The following is a 13,333-nucleotide window of genomic DNA, read 5'->3' on the forward strand; positions in this document are numbered from 1 at the left end:
GCCTGGAGTCGGTCCGGCCCGGATCGTCCCTGGCTCCGCCGCGCCCGCCGCTCCCAGGATCCAGCTCCACTTCCGGTCGCGCGGGCGGGGGCGGGGCCGGCACTAGGGACGTGGGGGCGGGGCCAGGCGTGAGGGGCGCGCAGGCCCCGCGGTTGGTGCGGCAGCTGCCGGGGGTGCTCCGCGGGACGGGAGGCGGGAAGTAGCGGGCGGGGCTGCTGGAGGGGCGTGCCCCAGGCGACGCCCGCGCGACTCGGCCCGTGCGGGTCCTGCCGGCCCGCCTGTAGCCGCGGGGGTCCGCTGGGCGGGGTGTCCTGGGTCCCCCGGGGGCGGGCTTGGGAGGGAGCCGGGCGGTGCTCTGACGGGGCCTGTTTGGGCTTCGTGATCCAGGGCCAGGGGGCCAGTTTTCTGGAATTCGTTAAAAAGGTATCGCTTCTGATAAACGGCTGATTTGAAATAGGGACTGGAAGTGTCGGGCATGGTCGAGCGCTCTCTAGAATTTCACATTCCTTTAGAAAGAACTCGTGAGTCACGCCAGAAACATTAGGAAAAGTTGAGTCTGCTTTATTTCATCCTCGTTTCATCTGCAGATCTTGAAACGCCCTGTCGGTGGTCCTGAGACAGCCAGCTAGGTTTTCCTGGGTGAGGTTGGACCCCTCAGCTGCGTCTTAGAATGTTGCCAGCGTCGGAACCCGGAGAGTTAAGGGCCGAGAAGATAATTGGGGGAGCGTGTGTGTGTGTGGGGTACTTGTACATAAGCACATGTGCGTTTCCTGAGTTCGCGCTCAGACTTGCACCATCCTGGATATGTCTGACCTGTGTAAGGGGGCTATGATTTAATAATTGAGATTGTAAGAAATTGCTGTCTTTTCCTTAGGAAATGAGTACTTCCCACTTTAGGAAAGAACCCTCACCTTTAGTTGGGTATAACTATGATTTTTCCTGGCAAACGGAAAAAGGAAGTATTATATATATTTATACAATGCATCATACTGTAATAAGTTACATAACATTTTATACAATACGTTTTAAACTTAATAAGGAAGGACTGAGGTGAAATGTAAAAATGTTTGCCAGTAGTTATTGGTGATGCACTCGAACCTGGTACATTCGTTTGGAAGATGGCAGACTCCAACCTGCCTTTTGTCACTTTTTCCTTAATTTACCGAGTGGAGACTGAGCTGTGGATCATCTAGTTACAATATTTGACTGGATCTGTGATGCACCGTTGTGCAATACGACTGACAGACACGGTGCTTTCTTAGGGCATCAAGGCTTTCTTACGGCTCCCCACGTCAGAAATTTGAAAGTGTGTATTAGAATTGATGAAACGTGGTAGGTGAAATAGGACTGAAAGGTTAGCATTTTGTGCTTGTGATTTAAGTGTCAGCAGGTTGCATGTTAATGATGTGGGTGCAAAGATGTGGGTTCCCTGTCCTCTAGTTTACATCTATTTACTTTTGTGTCAGTGTATTGTAACTTTACAAAAGTACTACATATGAGTCGTAACTTTGTATTACAACTTTCATTTTGTTGCAAATTAAGCTATTTGAAACTGTTTAGAAGAAAATCTGAAACAGTTAGGGATGCATATGCCCTAGGGGACCTTTCCTGTGCTCCACCTGGGCTCTGGTTCCCCAGAAAAACGTTAGATAAAACAAGATCAAGAACCCATAATAGTAAAATACAGTTATCAAAATACTGAACCAAACTGGTGATAAAGCTCCTCACTGTGTAACAGACCGAGCACTGCTCTAGGAGTTCCTTGGGTGGGTGATAAGCATAACTGACAGGTTTCTGAAGCAGCTTTAATACTTTGTGGAAGTATTTGTGGTGTCTCTTGGCGAAAAAGCCACAGGCACTGCTGACCCCAGGATTTAAAGTCTACCTTCATTGAGTGAGTGCAAAATTTCAGCCCAAGGTCATTGCAAATAAAGGTGTGACATTTTTTTCTCATTCAGGTTCAGAGACCAACTTAACCTCTGCGCTAGAAGCCAGTTTGCTCTCAGCCCACCCATTAGTAGGAATGTGCACGCGCCCTTTTCTTCCTTCCTCAAGTGGGGGGATGAGGAAATAAAAACAGTGCAGATGTGGGAACTCAAAGCTTGGCAGTCTGGGTCACTGAGGGCCAGGGCGAGGGTGAGGGACGCGGCAAGAGCCACGCGGCCCTGCCTTACACCATTGTGACGACTCTCAGCTGGGACCGGTCACCCCGCTGTCTGGTACAAGCTGTTGGGGAGGAAAAATTATCCTCTACCCTTCAGGCTCTCCTGGCTGGACTAATGATCAAGTTAACACAAGACCGGTTAGCAGAAGAAAAATTAATTTTGGGGTTGCAAACTCTGCTCATCTTCAACACAGAAAGTGGAAATTCAGCGTAGAAAATGTTCAGCCTGGAAATCGTTAGAATACACGTCTGAGGGCTGGTTGGCATGTCATTTGGTGGAAAGGCCTGGCTGCAAAGGCTGTCAGATGAGGCTCCCACATCTCCTGTGTTGACACGCCCACCAGAGTGTATGTAGAGTGCCCTCAGCCGCCCCTTGTGTGGGTGTGTCACCCCACCAGTCTAGTCGCTGTTCCTGGGAAGCTTGCTCATGGAAGGCAGGTGCTGTCACAGCAAATGTGCTGTCTGACAAGGTGGTTTCAAGCACCAGTTCAGGGGAGGGGACACAGCAGCTTAACTCTATCAGGATTCCTTGGGGAAAAGGTTCTACGGCTTTTTCAAAATCTTGAAAACTGAGGTACCTACCAGGTTGGGAGCCTGAGGGCCTGTGGGCTCGTATTTGGCTTAATTTTATTGTCCTGGGTCTTCAAATGATAGGATTCGGTCATGCTGACAGGTCCGGCCACCAGGCCCTGTCTCTCCTCCCCTTAGGGTCAGCTGCTCAGTGTGGATTGATGGGAGATTGTTTCTGCTCAGGGGGACCCCATCACCCAAAAGGCGGGGTCTTTGGTGCAGCTTCTGGCTAAGTAAAGCCGTGTGAGGTGAGGAGGCTGCAGGCGTGTTTGGTGGAAATGCTTGTTTGCCACCTGTGACTGGCGCTTACAGTACGACTGGCTGTTTTAGTCAGGACTCGGGATAGCAGGGAGCAGGCCGACTTCAAGTCCAGGGGCTTGGGGTCCCACAGGAATAAGGAGAATCAGAATCTAGTGGGAGCGCAGGGACCACCACAGTGCTGGGCCTCGAGGCCAGCGGGGCTGTGGTGTGGGCCCTGGCGGGGCCTGGCTGCCCACCTGGGGTCTGGGCCCTCCCGGGAGTGCCTTAGAGCAGCTCTGCCCACCAGTGCTCCTCCTCACTGTCCATTGCGTGTTCCCTCCCCACAGCTTGCGCCTCATCTCCGTTTCCCAGCACTCACCCCAGGGAGAGTGACTGAGCGCTCTCTCCCTCCACCCCTCCCAGCCACTGACCGGAGGCCTAGGGGCTGCCTCGTCCTGCCCCCGGGGAGGGCTGGGCTCCGGCCATCTGCACAGCCGCCCCCTTTCAGCAGGGTCTGCACTGGGGTTGGGGTCCCTCAGAAGGGACTGTAGGTTGGTAGGTATTATGATCAGGGTCTCCAGAACAGACTGATTAGATTTGTGCAAAAATAATGCCTTAAGCGGACCTTGGTAAGCCCTCAATATGTTATATGTTGTCTGAGACATTTTATCAATGTTTGCATTTTTTTGCATTAAAAAATTAGGAATTTAACTTTGTGATTTTCTAAATTCAGTTATATATTTATGTATACTTAAAAAAAAAACATTTATGTCAGCAAAATTTGCTGCAGCATAAGTGGAAATACCCCTGGACCCTCTAGGTCAGCAGTTCTAAACCGCAGCACTGTTGACGTCTGTGACTAGATCAGGGGTTGGCCAGCTGCAGCTCGCGGGCCACATGCGGCTCTTTGGGTACCTCTGTACATGTGGCCCTGAAGTAAAATTGAAAATGAAAATAAAACTATCATAGCTTCATCTATAACATTTTTAAAGGATATTATTCACATAATGGTGATTTCATTTGTTTTATGGCTCTCAAATAATTTTTAAATTGTTGTGAGGGACAGGATTGGCTCTTCCATCTCAAAAGTTTGCCGACCCCAGGACTAGATAGTTCTGTGCCGTGGAGGCTGTCCCGTGCACTGTAAGATTTTAGCAGCATCCTGGTCCCTACCATGAGATGCCAGTGGGACCCCCAACCCCGCTTGTAAAAACCAAAAATGTGATCTGATACTGCCAAATGTCCCCGGGGGACAAAAATCACCTGGTTCATAACTACTGATCTAAACAGCATTTCCCAAAATGTATTGTGTGGAACCCCAGTTTAATAGGATATGTATACATTTTTACATATTAATCAGTTAAGCTATTTTGTGTTGTATTTTTAGTCAGCATTATTATGTATGTTTTCCTATGTTTACATAATCCACATGTATCTCATTTTAAAAATTTAAAATCAATTTTGTGATTCTATTTTGCTTAATATTTTATGTCCATTCCTGATATTTCAGAGTCTTTTGAACATTCTGGTTTTGATGTTTTCTGTATTTATTTTAGCATCCTTTGGCCTCACAAGCTTCGTCAGTTCTCAGGGGACGTGGGTAGGATGGTCATGCTGCTGGTCCCATTTCTAAGGTGCTCTGTCCCCCAGTGCAGACAATGCCCTGGGAAGAAAGATGGTCTCTTTAAAAGGGCCCTTGCCTCAAAGGGTTGGGGTTCCTATTTTTCATACAACGTACTCATTGACCCGTAATAACAAGTACATCATGAAACTTTTGAGTGTCAGTTTTTAATGATGCCAGTGATAGTAATGGTCTTAAAAACAAAGCTGTGATGTGAATTTAAATTCTACCAGCTGCAAGAGACCATCCAGCTCCAAGTTTACTAGAAGAGATTCTAAATCCATTGAAACACCTTGGTAGTTAGAATTTTGCTGTGTTCATAGTGGAAAAGATAGGTGGACTTTTGACTTGGAAATATGTTTTCTGAACAGACTTTGGTTTAACAGAATGGAACATCTGTGATTTTACTTGAATATTTAACTTCCAGTGGTACCTCCCAAACCTTGTTTGAAAAATAAAGTGATTTCTTGACACATGTTTTGTTCAGAAGCGTTATTGACAGAAGCCCTGGCTGGAGTCAGGGATGTGAAACCAGGACAGAACATGGGGGACAGGTGAATGACATGTCATTGAACTATAGTGATGGACAGGTAGTGCCCTAAAGGGCATCTTGGAAAAGCTCTCTTTTTTGAGTATAGAGTTTTGACAGTTTTCTTAGATTCCTTGATAGCTTTCTGTATTAATAAGTGGGTTTACTTTGCAAAAGGATCACAAATGTTTTTGGAGAAGACTAGTAACCGAGAAGAACATCTGGAGACAGACACAGTTAGCAAGTGTCTCTTGATGCTGGCTGTCTCTCCAGTCTCGGCGTCATATCTGGTGCTCACAGACACAGAAGCTGAAATCACCCTCACGCCGCCCGCGTTTCTGTCGGTGGGATTGATCTTGCGCATTAGTTACAGCAGCTTTTGAGAGCAGTGGGTGTTGCCTCTGGGGAAGCAAACCCTGTGCTGGGGGTGGCAGCTGGCGAGGGTGGAGCTGCCCGCTGCGTCGCCTGGTCTGGATGGTAAATGGAAAGTCCAGAACCTGACGTCCCCACAATGAAGTTAGCAAGCTTTGGGGTGAAAGAGGTCTGAGCGTCTCTGGACAGCTCTGCTTTGGGCCTGGGGGTGGCACACTAGGACTGTGGGCCACGTGCCACTGTGGCCAGCTTTTGTGTGGCGCGAGAGCCATACGTGACACGCTGTAAAGGGAACAAGAGACTGATGGAGGCAGTATGTGGCCCACAAAGCCTCAAACCTTGATCAGCTGGCCCTTGACAGACAAGTTTGTGGCCTCTCCCTCAGTTCTCAGCTGAAACCATCCACGGGGGTCTGGGATCAACCAGCATAACTGTGGGGGAAATGGGAATGATAAAAGGGGAGGAATAGGAATGATAAAAGGGGGGGATTAGGAATGATAAAAGGGGGGGAATGGGAATGATAAAAGGCGGGCAGGTAGGGTATTTCCCGCAGTGGACTACCTTGCTGTGACTGGATGGTGCCTCATCTGTGTAAAAATAGCCTATGTAAATAGCTCTTAAACTGTAATTAGAATCGTAAAGGAATCCATGTGAATAAGGCTGAAAGCTAAATCTAGAAACCTTTGCTTTAGTGACCAGTTCCCACTTCTTCATTGTTGTTTCTCCCCTTTATTTGGCATCTGAGCGATGGGAAATCCTGCTTTGCTGATGAAGTCGGTGCATAGAGTCCATTTCTTTCCTATGGGTGCCGCCTCTTCCAGGAGCACTTGTTCTTAGACCAGATGCCACTGGGAAAGCAAGGAGGGAGGGCTCCTTCGGCAGGGCCCCTCCTGTGGGCTGCACTCCCTGCGAGGCCGGGCGGGAGTACTGGGTGCTGGCCAGTGCCCATGGGGCCAGGGAAGGGCTGGGCCTGGGCCGCCTTGCGGGTCTTTGGCTTATCAGGCCTCTTTTTTTCTTTCTAGAATCCCCACACCTTTTTTTTTTTTTTTTTGTCTTCACATTTCTCTCTTTTTTTAAAAAAGATTTTATTGGGGAATTGGGGGAGGGGAACAGCGTTGGGGAATCAGGGAAGGGGAACAGACAAGTTGCTGTCCTTTTGTTCTTCAGTCTAGTTGTGGAGGACGTTGCTTCACTGGACCATGTTGGTATTATCATTGCACTCTTCCCGGCTGAGGCAGATCGGTCGCCAGCCATTGGACGGCCGCTCACGGCAGCTCACAGCAGCTCACAGCAGCTCACATTGGCTGCCAGCAGCTCATGCCGGCTGCTGGCCGCTCACGCTGGCTGCTGGCTACACACGGTAGCCCATGGCAACCCACTGCAGCAGGGGCTGCAGCCTACGCCATCGCCCGCAACTCATAGCAGCCCAGCTCCAGGTTGAGCTGTTGTTCAGCATCTTAGCTGTAGAGGGCAGTGTCACTGGCCCTCATATGCGGGATCCGAACCGGGGCCCTGCTGCTCAGAGCTGGTGCTCCCAAGCCAACTCTTAACCAATGCGCCACTTGGCCAGCCCCTTCACATTTCTTTTGAAAGTGACAGTTATAGTACAAACAAAACATTTAAATATTTTCTCTTTGTAGCTATATCCCTGATAGGATGTCATTAAAATTATCTGAATTCTTGACTAATCAAAATCATCAGATGTTCAAAAACACTTAGTTGGTGTAAGATGCTTTGCTAAGTTTTAGAAGGTCCCATTACATGGAGGCCACACAGCACTGTGTGAGGACTGTGGAGTCTTAAATGTGTGTGTTTGTGTGCTTATTATTTCTGGTGTTACACGTGTTCCATGCACTCACTGGGAGTGAAGCACTACAGCTAAGTGCAACCCACAGACAATAAAGTGTAACCTTTAAATGCCCTGGAATTCATCGCAGGTCTAACAAAAAGCTCTAAAATGATTTCTGGATGTATCTGCCTTCCTAGGTTATTGTGTGCCCGCTAGCCTGAGTCTGTAAAGACAGAGAAGCCCCAGCCCCGCCACCCAAGGGCACGTGTCCCAGCGTGTACTGGACGTGCCTTCTGTTTCACTGACAGAGCAAGGATGGGAGAGACGGATGGGGAGTGGGGGTTCGGGCTGGTTCAGGCGGTGTGAGGGTAACGAGCAGAACCCTGAACACAGGCTGTGTAACTCCCAGAGCCAAAGGGGAGAATAGAGCCGTGAAGAACCTCCCCACTTCCACAAAAGGGAGTTAGGAGAAAGAAGGAAACAGGGAGCGGGCTTAGAATATTAAAAAAAAAAAAAACACCAAAAAATCCAAGCTAATAGAAGGCGGCATGGACGAGCCCACGTGTATCAGTAACCACAATTAATGTAAAAGAGTTAAATCTCCCAGGGGATAAAACCTCCAGATTTAGTGAAAGAATGAAATCTAGCTCAATTCTGTATATAAGTGAGACATCTGACACCGGAAGGCGGACACAAAGGGACGGGAAAGGATCAGTCCGAACAAAGTGAACAGGCTCAGCCGAATTAACGCCTGGCACACTGGACTCAGGCGAGAAGCACTGCAGGAGTACTTCTTACCACGCAGAGGTTTCCTTAATAACATAAACTAACATAAAAATTGTGGGAAATGTAAAATAAGGATTGATTGAAACAAGTTGACAGCTGTACATATGCGGGGGGGGGGGGGGGGGGGGGGGGGGCACTAAGTGACTCTTAGCAAGTCGGTAAGAGAAGAAAGGGTGGGTGTGGAGCGGGAGCGCTCAGCCTGGCCCTGTGACGTGCGGCCAGGCCATTCCTGTCAAGAAGCCGTCCTGTGCGCTGGAGATATTTAGCAGCGTCCCTGCCTCGACCACGCCAGATGCCAGTAGCTACACCCCCCTCGTTGTGATAACCAGAAATGTTCTGGACACTGATTACCATTGTCCCCTGGGAGCCAAAATCATCTAGTTGAACCACTGATATAAAGGATTTAGTTAATATGGCTAATGGATATGTACAGAAATTTTCACCCCACAAACAAAATAGACTCTTCTGTGACAGTTAACAGAAACTGGCCACACAATAGCCTATATAGAAAAACCCATTTCAAAAAGTAAACCCTGCAGGCCATATTCTCAGACCACAATGCGACCTAACTAGAGACCTAACAGTGAGTGAGTAGCGAAAATGCCTGCCTGCAGATGTGAAGACCCCCTTCCTTGTATCTCTTGGGTTAGAGGAGATCGAAAACTTTTCTCAGCCTCTGTATAAATGAATGACAGGGCGCCACGTACCATGACTCATGGGATGAGGCAAAAACAGTTTTTAGGAGAAAGTGCATGCCTTAAATGCATTTATTAGAGAACAAGAAAAATGAATTCAGCTTTCAGCTCGAGAAACCAGGACAATAAAATTTATTCAAAGAAAATATAGGCTGATGTTTTTGTTTTTTGCAAATCTGATTAAGAAGAAGTGAGAACACAGTATTTACAAAAGAAATGTAACTACAAATGTGAAGATTTTACAAATAACACACCATGTACAATTTGATGGCAATGAATTTGAAGAGCTGTGAATGGTTTATATAGAAGACATAAACGACCAGAATTGATCTTGAAGGTAGAAAACCTGTACAGACCAGCAACTTTGGATGAAATTGAGAAAGTAGTAAAAAATTTCTCTCTTTAAAAAGGCACAAGGCACCAACGGGTGAGTTAGGTCATGGAACAGACGATTCCTGTGCTGTGTAAACTGTAGCAACCATTCACTAAACAGAAAATGATTGAGCACCTGCTGTGTACCAAACATTGTGATGGTGGCTGAGAATATAATGGTGAACAGAAACAGATGCGGTTCCCTCCTGCCAGGAAGTAGTGGAGGCAACAAGGTAATCATAGGTCCGTGCAGAAAAATGAAAAGTTACAGCTATAGGAAGGACTGTAAGAGGGAGCCGTGTTTTGCTCCGAGATATAGGTCAGAGGTCAGGGACGGCTCTCCTAAGACTGATGTGAACTGTCAGAGGGATGGGGGTGGGTGAGGGGTGAGGAGTAGGAAGACTACCCCAGGTGGAGGTGCAGACAGTGTGTTCAGAGGCTCTGTGAGTGTATGGGGGCGGGGGAGGAATGGGACATGGGGCGCTGAAGAACCCGGAAGGATCTAATATAACTGCAGTGCAAAGAATGGGGTGAAGTGGGGGGTGGGGTTGGGGGAGGAAAGGAGGTAGGAGGACAGAAGGGGAGGCCCCAGTGGCGCTGGACCGTCTTTGGCCATTAGGGTTTATGACCTCTATCTTGCAGGCAGTAGGAATCCCCCGAAGGGCTTGGAGTAGCTGTGTCACCACCAGGTCTGGGTTTCCAGGAGATCCCTTGAAAGACTTGGCACCATGCCCATGTGCACAGTAGGGGACTGGTTAAGTGAGCTGGTAAGTCTAACCTTAGAGTCCTTTCTCTGCAGCTTTAAACTGGCAGGAAAGTGATCGCTAGCCTGCTGCTGTGAAGCATCCTTAGGGTCCAGCTAATGAAAAAAAGGGAGACTCTAAGGGGCCAGCCGAGTGGCTCAGTTGGTTAAGAGCTCGCTCAAGAGTGCGAGCTCTGAGCAACAGCGGTTCGAGTCCAGCCCGAGCTGAGCAGCCGCTGAGCTGCCAACAGGTAGCAGGATGGCTCAGCTAAAAAAAAAATAAAAAAATAAAACTAAAATCAAATCAAAATGGGGTGGGAGGACAGTAGTACCTAAAAATTAAAAGCAAAATGAATCAAAGGACCCTAACTCTAGGTGTTAAGTTGGTGTCTTAACTACACAGAGAATGATTTCAAGTTACTGCAAAACAAATGGGCTTGAACATCCATCCTAGTGGGATAAATCCTAAAAAAGGAACTGCAAAGAAATCTTAAACAGTTTTTAGTACTCAGTAATAATGTTCATATTGTCATTCTGAAACTATAGATAAATAATCTTGTGTGATAAATGAGTCATTATTTTACTGTCATTAGGAAACAAGATTTTCAGGGTAAGAGAAAATACATACAAACATGCAATCAAAGCAGTTAAGTAAATACCCTGTAATCCCAAATTTGAATGCCAAATGTCAGTTAACTTGTTTTTAAACAATATTTATGAGAAAATACTTCCTGTCCCTGAGCACTGGAAAGGCCTAGAAACAGTGACCGGCCAGGAGCAGTGATCACACATAGTGGTCTCTCCCTGGCCTTTCCTGCTGTAAGGAATCAGCTTCCTGGATGAACGGCCATGTCTGGGTTAGGTGCATAAAATGGACAAGGTGACCCTGGAGTATCTCGGTCCTGAAAGAAGAAAGCTTCAAGGATTACTAGTGTGAAAGGCCCAGGGCTAACTGGAGGGGCTTGCATTGGCCAAGGCGGGATAATTTGGAACATCAAAAAGTGCATATATGTATAAAACCCTACTTATTTTTAAAATGTTCACACGCATGAGATCAGAATGTACTGAAACAGCCTGCCCAGTCACTCCTGGAAGCTCTGGACCCAGCACATTGTCCTGAAAGCTGGTAACCAGTGGTGCGCTTGGAGAGCAGCGCCCAGACTCGCTGCTCCAGCACTTCGCAGAAAGTGAGTTCAGAGAGATTTTCCTAAAAGCATCAAATCCCAAAGCTTAATGCATTTTTGACAGTCTTTCTTCAAGCCCTGGCAAGTCTAATGTTTTATTTCTTCTGTTGGCCTATTTATCTGCACTTGTGTCATTACCTACTTTTTTGTTGTTACCGTGGTCTTATAGGATATTTTGAAATTTGCTGTTTCTTAAATCTTTTAAGGGTAGTTTAGTTGTTCGTAGACCTTGAGTCCTCCATATACATTTTAGAATAGGTTTTTTGAGTTTTTCAAAAACAACAGGAATCTTGATTGAGATTGCAGCTGCAAGATTTATAGATAATGACGTGTACCGAGGAAAACCAGTAGGCTCTCCATAAGCTGCTAGGATGAAAGACAGGCCCAGCAGCGTTGGCAGGTTCAGGCAGTCCTCACAGACGGGCGCTTCTTATCCAGCAGGCCACCAGAAAGTACAGTGTCAGTGAGGTAGTTTTTGACAGTAGTAACAACAACCCTAAAATGTTTAGGAATCAATCTACCCACAAACGAGTACAGGAGGCCTCCACAGAGAAGACGTTAAACTTAGTGAAGAAGGCGGGAGAGGACCCAGGCTCTGGGCTGGGGGCCTGGCACCGCAGAGATGCCTGCGGCCTAACTTCATCCATTGGCCGCTTCCAGCCGTGTTACACAGCTGCTTCTGGTTTTGTGTGCCGCTCCACCCCCAGCACAGCACTTAGAGCCCTGCCCCAGGAGATCTGCAGTAGTAAACCTTTGTGGACTGAATGGAGGGCAGGTCAAATGCACAGCAAACTGGGTCCCACCTTCCCCCCCCCCACAGGATACTGCCAGCCGTTCTGTTGGATTGAGGCATCACTGTTGATGATTGGTGATGCGGACTGTAATTGCTTTCACTGTTCCCCTACGGGAGGACATGTAGTTCTGTTGCTATTTTTTATTAATGTGGATAATAATTGCCATGAGTTTTAATGCCCTTTCAAATGAGGCTTTTGAGCACAGGAGAGATTATTCAAGGTTATTTTTAAATCAACATTTATTAAGGATACAAAGTTATAGGCCTGTTTTTTTCTTACGCTTTCATGTAGAATTTACACATTTTATTCTCTTTACAAATATAGTAAATGTTAACCTTTACCTTTAAGACAGACTTCGATCAACTCAAGATGACCGGACTAAATATACCATTTTTAATCAGTCCCACTCACAACTTAATTCCCTTACACATTTGAACCATCGTTTTAAGTTGAGATTTGATTTTCATTTAAGCACCTTATCTGACCAAACAAGTAAAACCTTCTCACGTAGGTCTAATAATTAAAAATTATCCACAGTGATTCTCATGTTCTCCAACGTCCAGTCCTGTTGGCCAGGGAGTGAGTTCTATGCTCAGGAGCTTGGTTCCGCTCACGGCTGGAATCCCAGCACCTAAAACAGCGCTCAGCAATCGCTACGCTCGCACAAATGAAGAAAAGCTGTCTTCGTACATTTCTCTCCTATATATGAAAAAGGAAACCATGTCTAAAATCAGTAGCTCAGTTATACAATTTAAATGAGAATCAAAGCTAAAACCTACGATTAACTTGCCAAATTTTCTTAAATACTACAGACACCTTAAATGTCAAATACATAGATTACTCTGAAGCTGAACACAAAAATATTAAAATGTAAATCTTCCATAAGGCTTAAAGATAGCACGTAGGCGATAATTAAGTCATCTCTGACAAGTATGAGGTCGCACTTGGGGACCCGCATTGGCTGGAGAGTTGTGGCCGGAAGGAGAGATGAGATGCTGCTCACATCCAGGCCTTCCTGCGCCCTCTGACCCGCCCTCTGAGCCGCACATTGATTCTTCTTTTCTAATCTCAACTGACTTCTTACCCAGCTGGATTCTTCCCAGATTCATCCATCTGGCCTGAGCAGGCAAGACTTCACCACCGGAGGGATTCCGCCAACCCGTTTGTATCTGGTTCTTTTCTGAAAAACTTCCTTTATTCTTCCAGTCAGCCTGGACTCTGTAGAATGCTAAAAACTTAAAATGCCAGCCTCTTAGATTTGGCCCATATTTCACGTTTTTGTCTGCCTTTAAGGTCACAACAAGAATGCTATGTCCTTAGGTTGATTTGAGAAGAATATGACATTTTTTCATGGCTAACTGTCCCTATGGTCCCATTGCTTCCTGGCCTTTCATGCGCTGTGAGAGTCCTAGGACTCTTTCCGAGTTCCAAGTCATACTTCATCTTTGCTGGCAAAGTGTAGGACTGTTGCTTTA

General features: G+C 46.8%; 1 protein-coding gene across 1 annotated transcript in view; it reads left to right on the top strand.

Annotated features, from left to right (window-relative positions):
* The first annotated feature begins 400 nt into the window (after window positions 1-400).
* The window catches only part of PKNOX1 (PBX/knotted 1 homeobox 1), a 51,972-nt gene continuing 39,039 nt past the window's right edge, over window positions 401-13,333 (top strand). Inside the window, exon 1 of the mRNA XM_019666005.1 lies at window positions 401-423. The gene's annotated coding sequence lies outside the window, so the exon portion shown is untranslated. The remainder of the gene's footprint in view (window positions 424-13,333) is intronic.

Source organism: Hipposideros armiger, unplaced genomic scaffold (genome assembly GCF_001890085.2).
Source record: "Hipposideros armiger isolate ML-2016 unplaced genomic scaffold, ASM189008v1 scaffold_458, whole genome shotgun sequence".
Lineage (NCBI taxonomy): Eukaryota > Metazoa > Chordata > Mammalia > Chiroptera > Hipposideridae > Hipposideros > Hipposideros armiger.